Genomic DNA, 12,162 nt, shown 5'->3' on the forward strand with positions numbered 1-12,162 from the left:
CATTCATTCGTTGGTTTGTTGATTGGTTGGTTCATTTGTTATTCATTTGTTGGTTGGTTGGTTTGTTCATTGGTTTATTTGTTGGTTGGTTTGTTCGTTTTTTCGTTCGTTGGTTTGTTGATTTGTTAGTTCATTAATTTTTTTGTTTCTTTGTTTGTTGGTTCGTTTGTTGATTGGTTGGTTGGTTTGTTCTTTGGTTAATTCATTGGTTCATTCGTTCGTTGGTTTGTTGGTTGGTTGGTTGGTTCATTTGTTGTTTTTTTGTTGGTTCGTTTGTTCATTAATTTGTTCGTTGGTTCTTTCATTGGTTTATTTGTTTTTTGGTTTGTTGATTCGTTGGTTGGTTGGTGGGTTGGTTAGTTGGTTGGTTAGTTGGTTGGTTGATTCGTTCGTTTGTTGGTTGGTTAGTTGATTGGTTGGTTCACTGGTTGGTTCGACGTTGGTTCGTTCATTGGTTGGTTCGTTCATTTGTTGGTTTGTTGATTGGTTGGTTGGTTCGTTCATTCGTTGATCTAAAAAGAATAAGTTTGACTTTTGTTGACTTGTTGAGTTCCACACAATCGATTTGTGTTGGAACAACATGAAGGAATGTAGTTAGCTTATTAGTTTTTACAAATGTAAGTGGATTTAACATAAATCAATTTTCACCCAAAAAACTCAAAAATTTTGTTGATTCAGCTTATTTTAAACAAGTAGTTTAAACAAGCAGCAAACACAATGCTGCATTTTACTGTCATTTTTCATGTTTTTTAGAAATATTTAAGCGAATATATATATATATATATATATATATATATATATATATATATATATATATATATATATATATATATATATATATATATATATATATATAAAGCAGGTTATGATTTACTTTAGTATTTTTACTGTAGTATATTTATGTCTTTTGAGAAACTGACCTTGAATAATTGCCATACACTTCTAAATATTCCCTTATATCCATTATCTTTTTTAATATTCATGCAAGTGTATGTTTAGAGCCTGCAGGTCTCTATTCATTATTGCATCTATTGTATATTAGAGTACAGTCTAAATGCTCAATGTTAATGAACTCCTAATGACAGCAAGTAGAACATTATTAATGATGTGTTTCTGAGTTTTATGTGTAATGTTTTGTGTGAGTGAGCTCAATTCTAATGCCATCAGCTGATAATACAACTATCTAGCAACAGATTTGGTTATCTCACAGGAATGTTGGGAAAAACTGTATTTTTTAGTGTCAAGAAATGCAAAACATTCCTACAGGAAGATATGGGATTCTTTAACTATCACTTGCTATCAGAATTTGACTTTAGCTCCTGATATTTTTCATGCATGGATGCAAAAGAGATTATGCATTTTTTTCCCTCTATGACAGACACCACCATCATTCAAATCCAGCAGAGTTCTGTGTGTGATGGTTTCAGATTTTTGGCTTTAAGGTAAGACACTGCTGGCAAAAACAGAGTTTATTTTATGCAACTGACAATTTTGTAAATTTTGAGATCTTTCATGAAGTATTTATTTATTATTTTATTTTAAGCATTTATTTCTTTTGTCACACTTCATCAGTTTATGCCTGTAGATTTCAGTTACACTGCTTTTTTCAGTAATGAGTCATATAAGATTTTTTTTCTTGCACTGATCTATAAAGTTACACTTTAGAAAAAAATATAAACAGCAGACAAAAAGAGATTGTTCACCCTAAAATGTAAATGTACTCACTATTTGCTCACCCCCAAGTGGTTTCAAACTATTGTGAGTTTCCTTCATCTATTGAACAAAAAAGATTTTACGAAAGTTTGCAATTTAACTTAAATTCAACAACAAACCTTCAAAATAAAGTGTAACCAAATATCTTATATCATGTTCACCAAAAGACAGAAACTCATAATGGGTTGAAACAAATAAAAGGTGAGTAAATGATAACACCATTTTTATTTTATTTATATGTTTGTTTTTACAATGGAATTTGTTCATACTTAATTGCCTGATTATATATGTAATCCACCAGTCCTACTGCACCCAACACACTCTGAGCTGGGATTGAACTGGCAATTCTTTGTATGGGAGTCAGTTACTCTAGTAACAGATGGTAAAGGCCATGGTCTTTAGCCTCCTTCTTAGAGCACCTTCAGAGGACACAGGAGTGAGGTTTACCTGCATAGCACTTCGCTAGCTGGCCTTCGTTACACTAACCCCCCTAAACCTCCCTCTCATCCCGAACGAGCCTCCATGTGTAACCCATCCTTCCTTCTGCAACCAACCCACGCTGAGCTGGGATCAAACCGATAGTTCTTTGTATGGGAGTCTGTAGCTCTAACAAGGAGGTTAAAGACCATGACCTCTAGTGTCTGTCACTAGAGCACCTTTAGAGGTCAGTGGAGTGAGGTTTACCTGCATAGTACTTTGGTAGCTGGCCTTCGTTACACTGCTCCTAAATCTCACTCCTATCCCGGACGAGCCCCCATGTATAACCCAATGGTCCTATTGCACCCAACCCGCTTTGAGCTGGGATCAAACTGGTGATTCTTTGGATGGGAGTTGGTTGCACTAAAAAAGAGCCTAAAGACCATGGCTTGTAATGTCTGTCACTAGAGCACCTTTAGACGTTTGAACGTTTACCTGCATAGCATTCAGCTAGCTGGCTTTTGTTACACTCACCCCCCGTTAAATATAAGTAAGTTTTATTATAAGTTTATTCTATAAAAGAACAATAAAGATTTGTTTCTGACTTTTACTGTATTTTTTTTAATTATGATGAATTGATGAAAGATATTTAACATTTTTTTATCTAATATAAAACATAGAATAAAAAATATTCAACTTGTCTTCATTCAATATTCATAGTTTTTTCCTAGACAATTGTAAAAGTTAAAGTGTATTTAATGACTAATTTGCACATTTGAAAAAAAAAAAACAATTCAGAAAACTTTTTACCAAAAAATGTATTCCTAACGTAATCAATCAGCAGAGGAAAAATCCTGATAACTTAGCTGGTCCTGCCTTGAAAATAATGTGGAAACTGAAGGGCAAAAGCCACGACAGGCCACACAAAGACCATGCAGTCCAGAGAGAGTTAGAAGAGATTTAAAGGATGAAGTCACTCAATAGCTTCTCCAGATTTCTGTGTGTATTTGTGTGTTGATGTGGGAGGGAAGGAGCTTACGCTACAGTGTGTGAACTCGTCTGCTGAAACTGCCAGTTCCGACGCAGATTCTTGGTAAAAATGGACCCCTCTGCAACCCCCTTAACCATCCTCAGCTGTGGGAAAATACTTCAGATGTCACCAGTGCACAACCTCCTTCCCCTTCCCTTTCCAGAGACAGCATCAGCCAAGATAATAAACATCCTGAAGTCCAAGCAAGCAGAAAACACAACGCAGGACTGGCTTTGTGCTCCGCTGCCCATCGGTATCGTATACATGTAGTCTTGATGAGACGCCTCGCTTCTCTGAGGATCTGCAGACTGACAGGAGCATGTTTAATAGTCCTCTCCATATCAGCAATCAATCTTACTGCAATTTCATCCGACCACCTGTGGAAATGTGAAAACGCATCGTCTTTAGTTAGTATTCAGACGGTTTGTTGATCTTGATAAATTAGACTTCGCCTTTGTTGTTGAAGCGGCCAAAAGAAATACAATTCATGAATCGAGACGGCCTTGCAACACCAGCGGTTTTGTTCTTTTCTGTCTTTCAGAAGGGGGTTGTGAGCGTTCAAGGGGTTATATCCTTAAAAAATGACCTCATTTTTTAATAAACCCAGTTGAGAGGGGAAAAATATGATGCATTTGCAAAGTAACAATGTATGGAAAGGGGTTTAAAGGGCAAGTTTTTGACATTATTTGTTGTTATTGTGGATCATAGGGATCATTTTGAAAACAGTATGTATGCGCAGATATGTCCTGTATATGTACATTGAACAAAATGTATATCAAAATATTAAAAATTTTACCTAAAAAAATGCTTTTTCAAATAATTATTTTCATCATTGATAATGTTATAACCAGTGTTTCTTGAGCACCAAACCTGTATCTGAATGCTTTATGGAAGCCAGGGTGTCCATAGGGTCCTAAAAAGTATAAAAAGTTGATAAATCAATTATGAGAAAATTAAGGCTCTTAAAAGGTATTTAAAAAGTCTTAGTCATATTTTTACGAGGTCTTAAATTTTCTAAAATCCAAAAATTACCTGTGCCCCACCAACATCAATATAAATAACATATATAATATATATATATATATATATATATATATATATATATATATATATATATATATATATATATATGAGCAATATCACACGAGTAGCCGTGCGATATGGCTGTATATTGGCACTTTTGGGAGGTGTGCATCGACTCAAGACTCTGAAATTATTAATATTTAAAATAGGCAATATGCTTTTAAATAAACTGCATAGTTGCAATGTAAACAACTACATTCTTGCCTAAAAAGCCTCAAAAGTACATTATTTTGTCCAGCTGCAATATGTGTGCTGCAATATGAGTGCTGTTATTGCAGAATATCGCATGGCTATTAGCCAATCAGATTTAAGAACCAGACAAAACTGTTATGTACAGTTGAAGTCAGAATTATTAACCCCCTGAACTATTAGCCCTCCTATTTTTTTTTCCCAATTTCTGTTTTTCGGAGAGAATATTTTTTCAACATATTTCTAATCCTAATAGATTTAATAACTCATTTCTAGTAACTGATTTATTTTATCTTTGCCATGATGACGGTAAATAACATTTGTATAGATATTTTTCAAGACACTTCTATAAAGATTAAAGTGATATTTAAAGGCTTAACTAGGTTAATTAGGTTAACTTGGTTAGGGTAGTTGGGCAAGTTATTGTATAATGATGGTTTGTTCTGTGGACTATCAAAAAATATAGCTTAAAAGGGCTAATAATTTTGACCTTAAAATGGCTTTAAAAAAATTTAAACTGCTTTTACTCTAGCGAAATAAAAAAAATAAGACCTTCTCCAGAAATTAAAATATAATCAGATATACTGTGAACAATTCCTTGATCTCTTAAACATCAATTGGGAAATATATATTTTTTATTGATTTATTTATTTATTTATTTATTTATTTTGTGGTTTTATTTTATTGTTTATGGTGTGTTTTTAAATTTTTTTTACATTTATTAGTAGTGACATAATATGTACAAAAATACGACTGTATGTTTTATTATGATGATGATGAATTTACTTTGCAGTAATGATGTTTATTTCCACTGTGTCACATGTGAATCCAAAACAAACAAGTTTTAATTAATGTGTCGGTTTTACCATCAGGTCACAGAAGCCGCCACTATCGCATGTCATAACATGCCACAGCACAGTGTGCAAAAGCAATCCATCATAATGAACAATAGCCTTGAGGAGAGTCTAGAGCTTAACCAGAAATCCTTTCTGGAGCTTTCTGCATATGTTTAGAGGAAATCCTAGCCATGCCCACGGCCTGATTTAATTATGAAGGCTTTCTGGGTTGGAAATCCTAGTACAGTGCAGGCTAATCCTCAGAGCGTAACATCATTTTACATTCTGATTAAAGAGATTAATACGATTTTTATGATTCTCTGCTGATCCACTCTGTATTTACTATTTAAACAAATTTGACACTTTCCATCGGGTTCAACCGGAGCTTATTTACTGCTTTAGTAGCAAAGACTAAAGCATTTTTTAAATGCATAAGTTATTGGCAAGAACTAAGTTCACTCAAAAAAATGAAACTCATGTTGATTTTAATATAATTTAGTTTCTTTAATGCAATACAATAGCAGATTGTACTGGCCACAGATTTCTGTGTTGCCTAATTAGTCCCCGAGAGCACCGAAGCTTTCAAGTTTAAAAAAGAAAATACACAAAAGAAGCATGAAAGCGAACCATTAGGCTTGAGCTACATTTTAGCAAGTTTTTTGAAGCTGTTTGACATTTATATGTAAATTAAATTTCAAACATAACTTGTAATGTTTGTTGTTCTCTTCTGCACATCAGTAGCTGGCAAAAATTTTGTTTAAAAATGCATTATTAGCCATTGTCTGAAACCACAGAATACTGTGTATCTAGTGCCTCTTTTAGTTCTAAAAATGCAGTAACTATAGTACACTATTAAAAATAGTGACGGACTGTGAGCATCACACTGAGCGAATGGTGTCTACAGTGATTTTTACATATGGGTTTTTTTTTGGGGGGGTGGGGGGTTGTGTTGTGAAGAGTAGGGTGTCTAGAAAGATGCCGCCCTTGGCAGTCACCCACATTGCCCATGCTTAGATCTGCCACTGATCATAGATGAACTAACAAGATCATTAAGTTATTCAATAAAATTATGAAATACATATTCTTAAACATATTTGAGAATCTGAATATCACATATTTTACAATACAATTTGGACATTTGTCAACATTCACAGCAGAAGGATAAACAAACAATTCTATTTTGATCATCTTGATATGTTGCCATGGAAACTTTAAAGTAATGCATTCTAAAAATTGGTCACATAATGTAAAAAAACTCATCATGAAGATAAGTGATAGTATTTAAAATGTATGTGTTTTAGGATGAATTCCAGATGGCACCCTTGAGTTATGTTCAGTAAATAAAGCAAATTATCAACAGAAATAGCAAAGTTACATTCTAATGCTAATAATCTGACATTTAGTATTTAAAAATATGGAAACTCTATATACATTTTTAATGTATTTATCTTGTCCTTTTTGTAACAGTGTTGTTTTACCATTGGTATTAGATTAGATAATTGCAACCCAAGCATAATGTGCAATTTTATTTTTTATTAATAAATCAAATCATCATTGTTTTGTAACTTGAATTTTTATTTAATATAATTGTATTTCAACCAATGTCTAGTTCTGTTATATATCATTAGCAGTCCTATACTTCAACTGTAGATAAATTATACCTATCAACCCTCCTGTTTTCCCTGGGATTCTCCCATATTTTACAATTGTACCCCACTATCATCCCATAAAGGTATTTTCCCATATTTTTCTTGTTTTTTAGTCTTTCTCTGAAAGGTGCCAATAAACATTAAAGAGCTGATCCTCCCTACACGCAACCCATACAGCTGAACCACCAGGGGCCACCCCCTAAATGTGAGTCTGTTCAGTGTTTTTTTTTTATTTAGGCATGAAGATAATACTGAAGATATTTACTGAAGATATTTTTTAATAAATAAAAAAAACGGCAGAATTCCCTTCATTATCATTACTGATGCCGTCACCCCTCCTACCCTATCCCTAAAACAGTCATATAGTGGTGCATGACTGTCAGCTGACATGCTTCATAATAATAAATAGACACTGTTTACCTAACGGATTCTGTACGCACGATTTGAAACGGAGTCTGGGTTTTGGGTGCATGTTTGAACAGACATACACATAATTAATAATAATAATAACATACAAAGATGTCAATCTTGGTGGGTTTTTTTCAAACACAACTGATTTTGTCTTAAATGCATGAACAGTTAGGAAAGCAATCGAATGCTTTTATTATAATGTTGGATGTGTGCATTTTTAAAGTGACACCTCTGATATTTAATGTAATCAAACAAAAAATCCAAATAAATTTGATTCATTCGTTGCTCTTTAATCACAATGTATAAGTTATATGCAATACACTATATATATAGTGAAGAAAAAATTAATGAGAATTGATTAGTTGAATCTATTTCTTTACAATAACTATTAATGTCTGGGGTCCCTTATTATGGAGGGCATAGCTCTTTTTTTCACATCCCAATGTTGACAGGTATGAGATTATATGAAATAATTTTGTATTTCAGTTTATTTTCTTTACTATTAAAAATGTTGTGTTATGATGGTAGCTTAGTTATAGTTAAACATCTTTCTTTGGAAGACCTGTAAGTCTTGTGGGCCATGATACTATACCTTGAAAGCTCAAAAGTCTCTTCATTCATAAATAAATGCATCAGAAAGTCAAAGGGAGTAACTTGTTAGAAAGCATTCATGAACCAACATACAAACATCTCAAAAGGTCATATTCTAGTCTATGTACAGTTTTAGGAAGCATCGAGGATGAAGAGGGAAGAGGTCCAGATGTTTTGGGAGCAGGTGGTCATCAATTAACCGGGGGTTGCAGTATGACATTCATAAAAATCGAAACACTTGCTCCAGTACACTAGGGAATGCAGTGCAGTATTTATGGCTGCTCCGACAAGGCAAAATCAGCATCAGGTGTGCTTCATCATGCAGCATTCAGTTTTCATGTCCTCACTCCTGGCTGCATGCCTCTGTTTTGTGCCTGGATAATGATGGTAAGAGGAGCGCTGCATCTTTCGTCACGAAGGCTAATTTGTTTGTTCACCATTCAGAGAGGACCGACATCTTATTTACTGGTAAATATTATTAGGAACAGCCCGCGTAAAGAGCCATAAAGAGTGCTTACATGAATAAAACACATATACACACTCAGATTTCTTGTGCTTTGTAAATAGATCATCTGCAAAAGAACACCGTTAATGGATGAAACTGACTGCATGAATCTATCATTATAGTAATTAGTTTTCTATGGAGTCTGGTGGATATATAGGAGAGTCTCTTCTTTCTGTTCATTCTGTTATAGGTATTGTAGAGCTTATTGTGATCGGACACAAACACTAAGCTAAGCAAGGTTGTAGCTGAAAACATGCTGTGATAAGATGAGAAATAATGAGTTCAATTAATGACGGAAAGAGAGCTAGAAATAGAACAGAACATGAAAAGGCGGCAGATGGAGATGGTTTCTAAAAGCAGATGGGATGAAACTACATAAACAGAGTAATGGGAGACAAAAGAGGAATCACAAAAGTAATTACACGAACTGTGATTTAGCCTGCTTGTTTGTTTTAGGTGGAATAAATAAATAAATAAATAAAAACAGAGAAAGCAGTTTGTTGTGAAAGTTAACTCTAATTATGTTTGATTAATACTGTGATATAATTCATAATTACATGATTTTGTTTTCTTTTTTTAAATATTGGTTAGTTCCTATTCAAATTAAAATTCAGTCTAAACTATATTTCTAACATCATTTGCTCACCCTATGGATTAAAGGAAAAAAAAAAATTTTAATGCTAATTTTATGACTCCCTTAGAGTTGAATAGTGGAATTTTATCATTTTTAAAACCATTCAACTGGTCTCTAGGTCTGGTTTGAGCACTTATAGCTTAGCTTAGCATAAATCGTTAAATTGTATTTGACCATTATGTATTAGGATCACCCTCAAAAATATCCAAATAGTTTTGATCATCTTTCTTCAATGATGTTACCAAGCGGCAACGTCCCGCTCTCCTTCGTGAAGCTAATACAGAAGTAACTGAAACTGCAATTCTTTGAGATTCCACTAGGCCTGACTCCATAGTAGAGTACATTTCTATTGACTTCACTGTTAAAACAGCAAACTTTACAGAAAACAACCTGGGGAAAAAAAAAAAAAAAAAAAAAACGATTTGCAAAAAGGCAAATGTTGGCCACACCCACTTGTAGCTTCTTTTGCACTCTTCAAAAACATATGAGTGATGGATACTATCTCCATATTTTTACAATCTATGGATATTACGCAGTGCCTAAAAACAATCCCCAGCTAACTCTATTGTGCTTAACACATGCTCCCTCTCTAAGCAGTTGGTCACATTAGTTTATTGACAGAAGTTAAAGAGCCCATATTATGGGTTTTTGAAAATTCCCCTCCATGTAGTGTGTAACACAGCTCTAAGTGAAGTGAAGTATCCAGCTAAGGCTTAAATCTGTAAGAATACAGTGTTTAAAACTGTTGATTCATCTATAAAAGAGTCGACTCATAGTGCTTCGAACGAGTCGCCTTGATACCGACTCATTAGGTGTTTCGCCATGACGTACGAACGAAACCAAGTTATTCACGTGCACGCGCAAACCCGGGAGATTTCAAACCTGAGGCCCCACCCTCTGACGCAGAAACCCAGACACACACACACCCACAAACACACACACACACACAAACATGCCGGTTGATTGAAGTCACACTGCAGATGGATATATTGAGTCTCTACCCAAAGATGAAACCTCAGCATTATAACCAAGCAGTTGGAAACTTCTGGAAGCTACATGCTACAAAGAATACTTCATCTGAGTTTGTTAAAGGAAGGATCAGTAAAGAGTAACTGATGGACGTCAGGATGGGTTTCTTCCATTTCTCTAGTGTAAGTACGTGCGGTTAAAGTTGTTGCCTCGTTTACTCTAGCTTGCAAATGTATTTAGTTGTGATTTGTTACTTGTAACCGCGTGTACTGTATCAGGTTAACTGGATATATTATCTTATCGCGTGCAAAGTCACGTTAAAAACGCGACGCGTGCTGCTTTGTTATTGGAGCTCCGTGCTAGAGTTCTGCTCCCGCGATTTATTCGGAAATTTATTCCCGCGCCGCAGAAATCTGGCGCGGGGACAGCCGCGGGAATAAATTTCCGAATAAATCGCGGGAGCGGTCGGTAACGGGTTTAATTTGGGACGGGAGCGGGCTGTCTAGCAATATCACGGATATTGCTATGCGAATTAGAAAGAGAGAGTCTGCTTGGTATGAGAGAGCGTATGAGAGAGAGCGAGAGAGAGCGAACGAACGAACGAACGAGCTCTGTGTGCTTTGTGCTGTGTATATGTGTCTATACAGACAGCTTGGCTGTCTGGACTGTATACTGGGTGATATTTGGTTGTGTTCTCCGCTCTAGCGGGACCGGGCGCGGCGGGCAGAAAACGGAGCGGGTTCTCAGGCTAAAACCTGGCGGGTGCGGGCGGAAGCGGGAGCGTTGTCATCCGGAGGTGTGTGTGTGTTTTTGTGTGTGTGTGGTATGGCGAGTACACGACTGTCTCCTTCGTTCGGTTATCCGTGGCACTATCCACTCGCCATAGTGTGGCAGCTAAAATTCACGCCTACACTATCGAGCGTGTATGAACTGTGATTACTTTTTAAATTGCTGATTAGCTATTGGCCATTTCCCTCTCTGACTGAAGGCAGTCGACCAATCGCGACAGACTGTCATCGGTCCAATCAGCGCAGATTAGCTCCGCGCTAAGGAGGGGTTTGGGAACAAATGAATCACTGGACGATTCATACAGGAGTCGCTGGGATAATTAGGTAAAAATAAATGCAGATTATAAGACCATGAAAGTGTTTTTTGACCTTGCATGCATATTAGACTGTTGTTGGAGACCCTTACAACCAAGATATGACCCTATTTCATGTATAATATGGGCTCTTTAAGTGATTTCGAGGTGCAGTGTAATTCACCCAGTTTAGCTTGGTGGAAAAACTCAACTGTTTACCTTTAGGGAAGTTGTACATACTTTTTTGTTAGTCATACAAAATAAATATGCACTTGACCCAAAAAAAGGTTGCCAATGACTTTCAATGAAGGGGCTTTCAATCATTCAATCCATCTATCCGTCAATCAATCAATCAATCAATCAATCAATCAATCAATCAATCAATCATTCAGTCAGTCAGTCAGTCAGTCAGTCACTCTTGCTGTAGCTCTGATACAAGCTTAATAACCAAAGAAAAGAAAAATATGACAGTGTTTTGGAGCTCTGCGTTTGTCCCAATCAATCAATATGAATAACTCTTTGTGTGAGTAAATGATGATTGAATCTTTTTGGGGCAAACTCTTGTAACATCTTTGTGTTGTTGTATTTATTTTATTTAACTCACATTTGAGTTGTGGGTTTGAATATTTATTTTGTTCATTAATTCATCAATTCATTATTTTATTAAACTCACAATGAGTTGAGCGACATTAATTAATGTTTTGCTAATTTTAAAAGGGACATTTCTGTCTTTGTAATCCAGCAAACTTAGACTATAAAATCTAAGGTCTATCTTTTTCCACAACCTGATTGAGAATCTTTGAGAAATACTGAGGTGCTGATAAGGAACATGAAAGTTCCATATTCCAGACCAGGACAAATGACAGATTACATTCAAAGATATATCAACATTTCATCTAATGTGTTCTGAAACATATTCAGGAAAGACATGTTTTTGTTTTAGTGATTAATCCTCTAACATAATTCATTGCTCGACAGTTCATTTGCAATAGCTCATCTTACCTTTTTACATTTTTTATATGGAAATGAATGGAAAAGAAGATGCAGCGTTTCT

General features: G+C 35.2%; 1 long non-coding RNA gene across 1 annotated transcript in view; it reads left to right on the forward strand.

The window, feature by feature from the left end:
* Window positions 1-12,162, forward strand: part of LOC141386143 (uncharacterized) — a 102,008-nt gene that overhangs the window by 76,923 nt on the left and 12,923 nt on the right. The window contains exon 3 of the long non-coding RNA XR_012407445.1: window positions 1,379-1,442. This is a non-coding gene — a long non-coding RNA (uncharacterized lncRNA). The remainder of the gene's footprint in view (window positions 1-1,378; window positions 1,443-12,162) is intronic.

Source organism: Danio rerio, chromosome 1 (genome assembly GCF_049306965.1).
Source record: "Danio rerio strain Tuebingen ecotype United States chromosome 1, GRCz12tu, whole genome shotgun sequence".
Lineage (NCBI taxonomy): Eukaryota > Metazoa > Chordata > Actinopteri > Cypriniformes > Danionidae > Danio > Danio rerio.